General features: G+C 33.7%; 1 pseudogene; it reads left to right on the top strand.

Moving 5' to 3' along the window:
• The first annotated feature begins 669 nt into the window (after positions 1-669).
• LOC120207249 lies at positions 670-2,511 on the top strand (annotated as a pseudogene).
• The last annotated feature ends 6,523 nt before the right edge of the window (positions 2,512-9,034 follow it).

Here is a 9,034-nt window from a genome sequence, read left to right as displayed (position 1 = left end):
AAGAATGGTATTAAAATGAAAGAAAACTGATAATTTAAGTATAAAAAATGTACACAAGGGGTTTAGTACCTAAACTATCATTTTAGTCCGCTTTAGTACTTAAACTTTTAATTTTTTCAAAACCATACATAATATTTAGTTATTGTTATATTTTAATATCCCGCCGTTAAAAACTTACTGCATTTAGTACTTAAGCTATCAATTTTGTTCGTTTTAGTATCTAAACTTTAAAAAAAAAATCAAAACTTAACGTTAAGTTTTTAACGGGATACTAAAATGAAACAACAACTAAATATTAGGTATGATTTTGAAAAAACTGAAAGTCTAAATACTAAAACAAATCAAAACTAATAACTTAGGTACTAAACACATAACTTACCCTAAAAAGAAAGAACCAGAAAATGCACTTTTGAAACCATGAGAACTAAAGTTTTACACGTGTTCACCGTGAACAAGCAATTCTGGCCTATTATGTTTAAACTATACTAATATAATATACATTGAAAGCCACATTCTGGAACCAACAATCTTCCTGCTCTTGAATACTTAACAGTAAATGTCAGAACCATCGGAATCTTTGGCCTTTAAGCAACCTTTGCTCCAAGCAATCCTTTAATTCCTTCACTTTTGGTGCCTTCCCATGGAGAAGGAGTCTTTCTTCCCATGAAAATGCCTGAAACAGTTGCCGTCACGCATGCTGATCTCGCACCAGGTCGTAAAAGCACTGAATTGGGCAGCAAGACTGGCGTTGTTTTCATTGTTTTTACCATCATCTGTGGCCTCTTTTGCCGAAACTACTTGATAGTAAAGTTTGAGGGACTAATTTATTTTAAAAAAATTAAAGTTTTTTAAAAATTTTGGAAGGGTTTAGTTTACATTTTCTAAAAAATTAAGGTATAATTAAAATGTTTAAAATTTTAAGAAGTTTAACGAGAATTTTTTAAAAATTATAGAATGGGACTTAATTAAGAATATTAAAAAAGTAAAAATTAATACGAATTTTTTAAAATTTTATAGATGTCAAATTAAATATTTTGAAAACTTTAGAGATCTAAATTATATTTTTTAAAAATTTTGGGGGACCGTGACACCTACTAATCTCCATTGCCTTGCCCATGATGTTTTCCTTTAGTTTTCATGATATTCTGTTTGTTTTGTATCGTTGATATGATATTTTCTGGTGCAAGAGGAGCGGGTGGACGCCGGAGATGATGGGGAAGACATGAGATGCCAATGTGTTTACAGTGGCAGCGGCAAGTCGCCGTTGTTGTGCTCGGCAGTTGCATTTGTGGGACTGGCGGCTGTGATGTTGGTGGAGCATGTGTACATGCTAATTGCGGTGAGTAAATCACCGCCGCCACCGACAGGAGTGGTTTCTTGGGACCTTGATTCTGCTCGTTTCATGAGTCTTACATGGCAGGCTGCGTTTTTCTTTGTCACGATTTGGTAAGAATCTTGAAACATAAAAACTATTTTAATACAATCCGAATGGAAATTCGCTTTTCAATTTCCAACTCTGATTATATGGTTATGTTGAGTCTCCCGATTATTAAAAGTTACAAAATAATCTCCAATTATAGATTATAGAGTAACGATTTGTTGAGTCTATTGAGTATTAAAAGTTATAAAATGGTCATCGGCTATAAGGTATTGATTTGTTGAGTCTCCGACTATTAAATGTTATAAAATGATCACTCAACTACTATTTATATATTCTAGACTCATCATTTTCCACTAAAAAGTTGACGATCATTTAAGTTGGATGTTAATCTAGTGATTAGGATATGAAAAAAATATGATCCCATAACCATTTGAATTGTATAGTCGTTTGAGATTTTGGGATCAAATTAACATTCAGCTTAGACAGACGTCCACTTTTAACGAGAAAGGATGGGTTTGAAACATAGAATACTCAGGTGGTCATTTTGTAACTTTTAATAGTTAAAGACTCAATAAATTAACATCCTATAGTGAGATCATTTTATGACTTTTAATAGTCGAGAGATATAACAAAGCATTGCCATATAATTAGGGAACCGTTTGATACTTTACCCAATTACCCTATAATTATTTGAACTCCGATATTCTAAAGAAAACAAAATTGGGTTCACAATGCTTGTAAATTTTGAATACCCCTTTTCTACAAAGGTCATAATTCTTTAAACAAACAAGGAAAGGCAAAGAAAATGAACTTTGCATTGATTTTTACAGGCTTTGATTTGCAGTGGGGGAGATTTTGTTGTTGATTGGGGTAAGTGTGGAATCAGGACATTTGAATAACTGGTGGAAACCAAGAGCGGTTGCTTCATCATCAGACAAGGCTTGTTTTGTGCTGCTGGTGTCTTGACATTGATAACAGTTTTCTTAGCGATAGGCTTATACTTAACAGCATTACATGCCCAAAAAATGTTCCAACACCACCACCACGTTTCCCAACAGGTGCTTCGAACCTCCATCCTATATGCGTCGCCGCCTGGTTCGCCATCAAATCGGTTGACAACCGTGGCGTGAGAGGATCCGGTGATCCCCGAATTACCAATTGAACCGTCACCGTTTTTGGTTTTGGGGGATTTCGGAAAGCGGTTAAATGGTGTTTAGAGGAAATTGGTGCCTTTTGGCAAAGCTGAAGGCACAACCTAGAGCTATATTTGCTTTGGGTATACTAAAAGAAAGAAAAGAAAAACGATTTTTTATCTGATTTTTGTAAATGACAAATCTTATTCGATTTAATGAATAATTTTAAAAGATTCCTCAATTTTATTCAAGGATAAACTACACGTTTAATATCAAAATTATTAGTTTTGATCTCTTTTAATATTTAGATTTTCATTTTTTTCAAAATTATATATAACATTTAATTTTTGTTTCATTTTAGTATCTCACGGTTAAAAACTTAACACGTTTTGTGTCTAAACTATCAATTTTGATTCATTCTAATACCTAAACCTTCAATTTTTTTTCAAAATTTAACGTTAAGTAACGTGGTATTAAAATGAAACAAAAATTAAATTTAAGATATAATTTAAAAAATTAAAATTTAGATACCAAAACATATTGAAACCGATAATTTCGGTATTAAAGTAGTTTACCTTTATTCATAGAAAAGATGGATGCATAGTTTTAACAAATAGAGTTAATCAAATAAAAGATGTGTGCTGGTTTTTCAAATAGACTAAATATATATTTGAGTATCTAAAATTATTTTGTTTAATTAAAATTCAACGTTATTTTTTATTTAAATTAATATCTAAACTTAATGTTTTAATTTAATTAGTTATTTATGATTTTTACCAACTGATTAAGTATCTAAATTTAAATTTTGGGTTCGTTTTCTTTTTATCAAACTAAAGTGATTATAAAGTAGTATTTATTTTTAATATTTTTTTTTGTTTTGTTGTTTACAATTTAGGAGTGTGCAAAAATATCCAATCCGTTGATTCGATTCGAAAATTTGGATATCCGATCTATTTTTTATTTTTGAAAAATTTAGGTCGGATATCTGAAAAAAATTCAGAAAATTGGATCATATATGGATTGGATAAATTCATATTTCGGATCATCCGAAAATCTAGAAAAAATTGAGCTTTTAGATTTTCGATACCCTTTAGCCCAATAAATGAGACTCTAGGGTCGACAACGGGTTAGATTTGGGTGAGTTAGAGTTCCACCCACCCTGCCATCCGTATCCAAAACTGTCATCCAACCTACCCACCACCCGCTTGATCATTGGCCCAAATCCGTTTCACCCATCAATTGCTGATGAAGCGAGTGGGTTGGGATATAAATGGATTCTATTACTAGAAAATCAAAATTGAAAATACATGTAACATATTACTAATAAAATATTTAATATATTAAGTCAACTACTATTAAAGTTTTAAATTTTCAATACTCTGACATATAACAGAATTACATAAACAAAGTTCTCACTTTCCAATAGTAAACAAAAACTTAAAAAAGTTTACATAAGTGAACAAGCATCATCATATGTCTCTCTATCTCATCTTATCATAAAGCTATTGCCATTAATTCTTCACATAATTGCCTTCAAATGTCCTCTCCATTCTGTCATAAATGAGAAAACAAAATATTGCATACTTTTTGAAGTAAAAAAAATAATAATAAGAGAAGAATATGAATAAATTATCGAATTAACATCAACAATTTCACTTGATGAATATACATCGCATTCTACATCATTATCCTCTAAGATAGTAGCACATGATTTAAGGTAATTAATATTTTCTAAAATTTATATTATCATGATGAATGGATGGGCCGGGTGACAGATCAGATGGTGGGTTGAAAAAATTTCACTTGAATCCATCACCTGCTCCATTCACCATCCACTTTAAATGGATCAAACCTATGTTTCATCAGGTTTTCATCCATTTAGTTGGGTCGGGTGGATCAGGTGGGCCACCATCCATGGGTAGTTGTCAACCCTATGAGTAACTCACTAACCTATTAAAGCTTTAACCCAAAAAATAAGGATATTTAATTATTTATTGTATGTGGGTAATTAAATATATAAAAAATATAGTAAATGTATTGAATAAGTTACATTAAATAAAAAAAATAAATTATTTTTTGTCAAATTAAATTTTATATTCAGATATGAATATCTTTATATTTGACCCGAAATTTTGGATATCTGAAAATTTAGATATTCAATTTTTTCGAATCGGATACAAATCATTATTTTAATTATCCAAAATGTTTGGATATCCGACGGATAAGATATAATATCCGAATATGCATATCCCTAATTATAATTATCATCATCAAGATAGTAGTGTCAATGTAAATGTTGACAAAGAAGATGTATCAATACCGATGAGAGAGGTGTTAACATCGACGAGGGAGGGATACTGAAGTGGATGAAAAAAATGTTCATGAGAATGTTTTAGGTTTTTATTTGAATAAAAATAGGAAAGTATCCGAATAGCGAAAAATGAAAAACAAATTTCCTAAAATAAATTACATGAAATAAATAAATTTTAAATGTTATTTAAATAAAAATAAATTAAATATCAGATTAGACTAATAAAATATTAAATAAAAACTTAAAAATTCAAACCAAATTGTCATTCTTTTATTCTCCTTAATGGCCTTATATAATACGTGTAAATTTAAAAATTCTGTGTTCCATATATCAAGGAATCTTTTTTTGTTTCCCTCCTGGTTTCAAGGCTAACCTTGATTAATCCAGACCGACCCACGTCCTACACTTGACTTTGGTGGATGAGTCTCTCAATAGGGATTCTCTGCATGCATGATGACTCAAACTCAAGACCTTGCTTAAGTTATATCATGATGCTTACCACTTGAACCAACCATGATGGTAAACAATGATTTCAGACATTTCAATGTCTATTGGTAGTAAAAAAATAAAAATTCTCTTGGTAATTCTCTCCCTCCCGTTCTCTTTGGGATTCTTTTCTGTCCTAGCCCACTACTTCACCGATGGGGAAGATAGTCCCTTTGGCCATCAACACTGGTTTTCCAAAGTGATGATGCAAGGATTCTGCCGGCAGAATTGGCCAAATAATCCACCAATAGGCCACACAGACTTTTAATTTGGGATATACGGTAAATGTAATAGTGCCCAGGGAACTCGTCACCCTAGCGTGACGAGTTTCATGGGATATAATTTTTTAATGGGCCGTGTCAGGTGGATCCTATGACAGAAAAAGTACCAGTTTGAAGAACAGAAAAAGTAGGACCCTATGAAGCACATGAAAGTTATGGTGATGATAACCTTGTTGGATGGTTCGATGAAAGCCTTGTTGAATTTAGAGAGGATGATGAAGATATTTTTCTGTTGATTGAAGATAACGATACACCATTAGTTGATGAAAGCCCTACTTCAATTCTATGTTGCGGAGTCGGATCAAAAGACTTATTTCCTAAGGTGTATAAGCCATGATGTTGGTTGTAAATAGAGGATACGAGTACCATAAATACAATGGAAGATGTTGTGGGAAGTCACAAGGTTTAATGCAGAGTACACATGTATATACTAAGGCAAGAAAATCTGTGCAAGTGTACACAATCGATGCAAGTAATATAGATATATGCCCTTTCGGCAAAGTACATGTCTTAAAATGAAAATAAATGATGCTTGGATGAAGGGAGATGTCTTTGGCCGAATGGTTACCTTGTCTCTTCATCTTGGCGCCAATTTGAAACAAGATGTTGCTTTGGTCGAATGGTTAGAAGCCTCTTCATTTTGGCTCCCATTTCATCCACATACATGGCACATGTGTGAGTTGTTCATGAGGCACTCACATGGGCGGCATAGGGGCTTATGGTGTGGCTTCTTCTTGGTGTGAATTTGAGCAGCAACTTAGGCGTGACTTGGCATCAAACTTGCATCTAGGTGACATGGCATCAATGGGGCACCAACTAATTATGAAAGGTCACATTTGTGTGAGACAACCTTTCATCATTTGAGCTACTTTCCATGAGTTTGAGCTGAAGTTGAGCTGGCCATAGATGAAGGACATGTGTATAAGTCATATGACATCTCCTTGTGAAACGACACTTCTCGGAATGGCAACTCTTCACGAAAAGGTACGAATTCACAAAATTCAACCTAGACCATATTTGTAGTGTTCTGTGTGGTGAAGATGATAGTGAAACTCTCCAGCTGAAAAGAGGTCTCTAGCTAGCTCAAAAGTCCAGCTCAAGTGAGCTTTGAGCTCGGAGGTCAGCTGGCAACTTTATCCCAAAATGTTCTTGAGCTGTCCTGGGGTTGTCCTAGTCACTTTTCCTTAGCTTGTGGACTCTAATGCTAGCTTTAAGTCACCTCCCATCATGTGGCCGAACATGTATCTACAAAAGAAAGCATTTATAAGCTAAGTAATATAAGATATAAATATATAAATATATGGTTCATAACAATAACTTCATACATTCATAATATCATCATCATAACTATAAATATAATGTTTGTAAGCTATTATCATAACTATGGTATAAAGAAAGATTAAGTTAAAGAAAATCCCCCTTTGATTATTGAGAAAGGTTGGAGATGCATGTCCATTTTTGACGCTGAATCGGATCACATCATCCCCCCTTCTTTAAAGTGATTTATCCTCAAATCGAAGGGTGGGTTCTTTTCAACGTTCCTCCATTCCATAGTTGTTGTTTCGTCAGAAATTGGGATCCCTTCTTTAGGCTCTTGAATGAGATATGCCTATGTAATTTTGCTTTGAATGTTTAGGTCCCTTGATATCCCAAAAGTGGTGTCTCTTAATACTCCAATAGGCATGATCATTGAATCCTCATAGGTCACATCCATTGGTTCTTCTAAAGACACATCCTTTGAATGAAAAATAGTGTTCTTTTGCTGCTCAATGGACACATCTTTTGTATTCCCAAAGATCACTTCACCTAAACATTCCTTTTGGAAAATGATGTCTCTTGATACAACCTGCAAGTCAAAGAAACATTCTTCATTTTCAAAGTTAGAATAATCATCTTCAACCTTGCATTCTGTTAATAGGCATTCTCGAATCAAGCACTTTGAGGAATAAGCACTTGTTCTCGGATCAGTTTCCTCCATGGTTGTTGCCTTTCCCTTCCTTATAGCCTCAACACTGATACGATCCAAACTAGCTCCAACTTTCTCATGACTTAAACACACCATGGATGTTCTTCAATGTTATTTATAAGGGAGTTCTTCATTACCCTATCTTATACTATATCATTTATACATTCTATTCTATCATAAGCATGCATTCACATATTAGTATAAGTTATCATATTATTATTTCCATCATATGCTTATTTGATCATGTTTTTCATATTATTCAAATATATGCTATGATTACATATCATTTATTAGGATATTATTATTACATGTTTCCATTTATCATTTATGAATACCATGTTATATGATATTCATGCATACAACATATACCCATATCTTTATGATTGATACACAATGTTATAAGCATGCTAGGATAGTCTTATAATCATATTAAGCATGATTATCATATATACATCAAGGCAGCATCATTATAAATCATTTCATTAGTTCATATGCATTCATATTAGCTCTTAAGCTTCATGATTATCTTACACATATTTTGAGATGCTATAATTAGCTCATGACCTTCAAACATAGCTCACATCATAATAATCATACATGGAAACAAGGTATTTAGCTCATAACAGCTCAATGCCATGGACTTACCTTGTTTCCTTGCACATATAGGTACATTGGATCGTGGCACACGTTAGGGTAGCTTGGTGGATTATTTGGACATCAAATGCAGGTCACATGGAATATGGCAGCTCGTGGAACACTAAGGAAAGCTCAACTTAGCTGGAGGAGCTAGCATTTAGCTGAACTTAGCTGGAGGAGAGTTTTGTACCAAAGTGCTAAAAAGTGGACTAAAGGTAGCTGGAAGTAGCTGGGAGAGTAGCTGAGGAGCTGAGAAGACCAAAGTGCCTAGAGTGCAAACACGAGTGGATTGAGTGACATTCATGTTTCCTTGGAGTGACTCGTGAGGCTTTGTGAGAGTACATTCTGGTAAGGTCCTACACACATTTCATTTTTTCTTATTTGGTAACATGTCTCTTCCATCTAACATCTTTGTAGTCAAAAGGACTTTGAACATTCAAAGTCAAGAGGATGAACAAAGAGAGAACATCTTCCATACCAAATGTCACGTGGGAGATAAAATTTGCGTGGTGATCATTGATGGAGGAAGTTGTACAAACGTAGCAAGTATTCATATGGTGGAAAAGTTGGGTCTCAAGACTTCCAAGCATCCTCATCCTTACAAACATCATTGGCTCAACGATGTGGGTGAAGGCAAGGTAACCAAACAAGTTGTTGTACCTTTCTCAATTGGGAGATACAATGATGAAGTCCTTTGTGATGTGGTTCCCATGAGTGCAAGTCACATTATATTAGGACGTCCTTGGCAATTTGACAAGAAGGCTACTCACAATGGATTTTCCAGTAAGTATTCATTCCAACACCAAGGGAGGAAAATCATATTAGCCTCGATGCTTCCAA

Source organism: Hibiscus syriacus, unplaced genomic scaffold, assembly GCF_006381635.1.
Source record: "Hibiscus syriacus cultivar Baekdansim isolate YM2019G1 unplaced genomic scaffold, ASM638163v2 tig00000477_pilon, whole genome shotgun sequence".
Lineage (NCBI taxonomy): Eukaryota > Viridiplantae > Streptophyta > Magnoliopsida > Malvales > Malvaceae > Hibiscus > Hibiscus syriacus.
The sequence above is the reverse complement of the archived record's forward strand: the minus strand, read 5'-3'. Positions and strand labels throughout refer to the sequence as shown.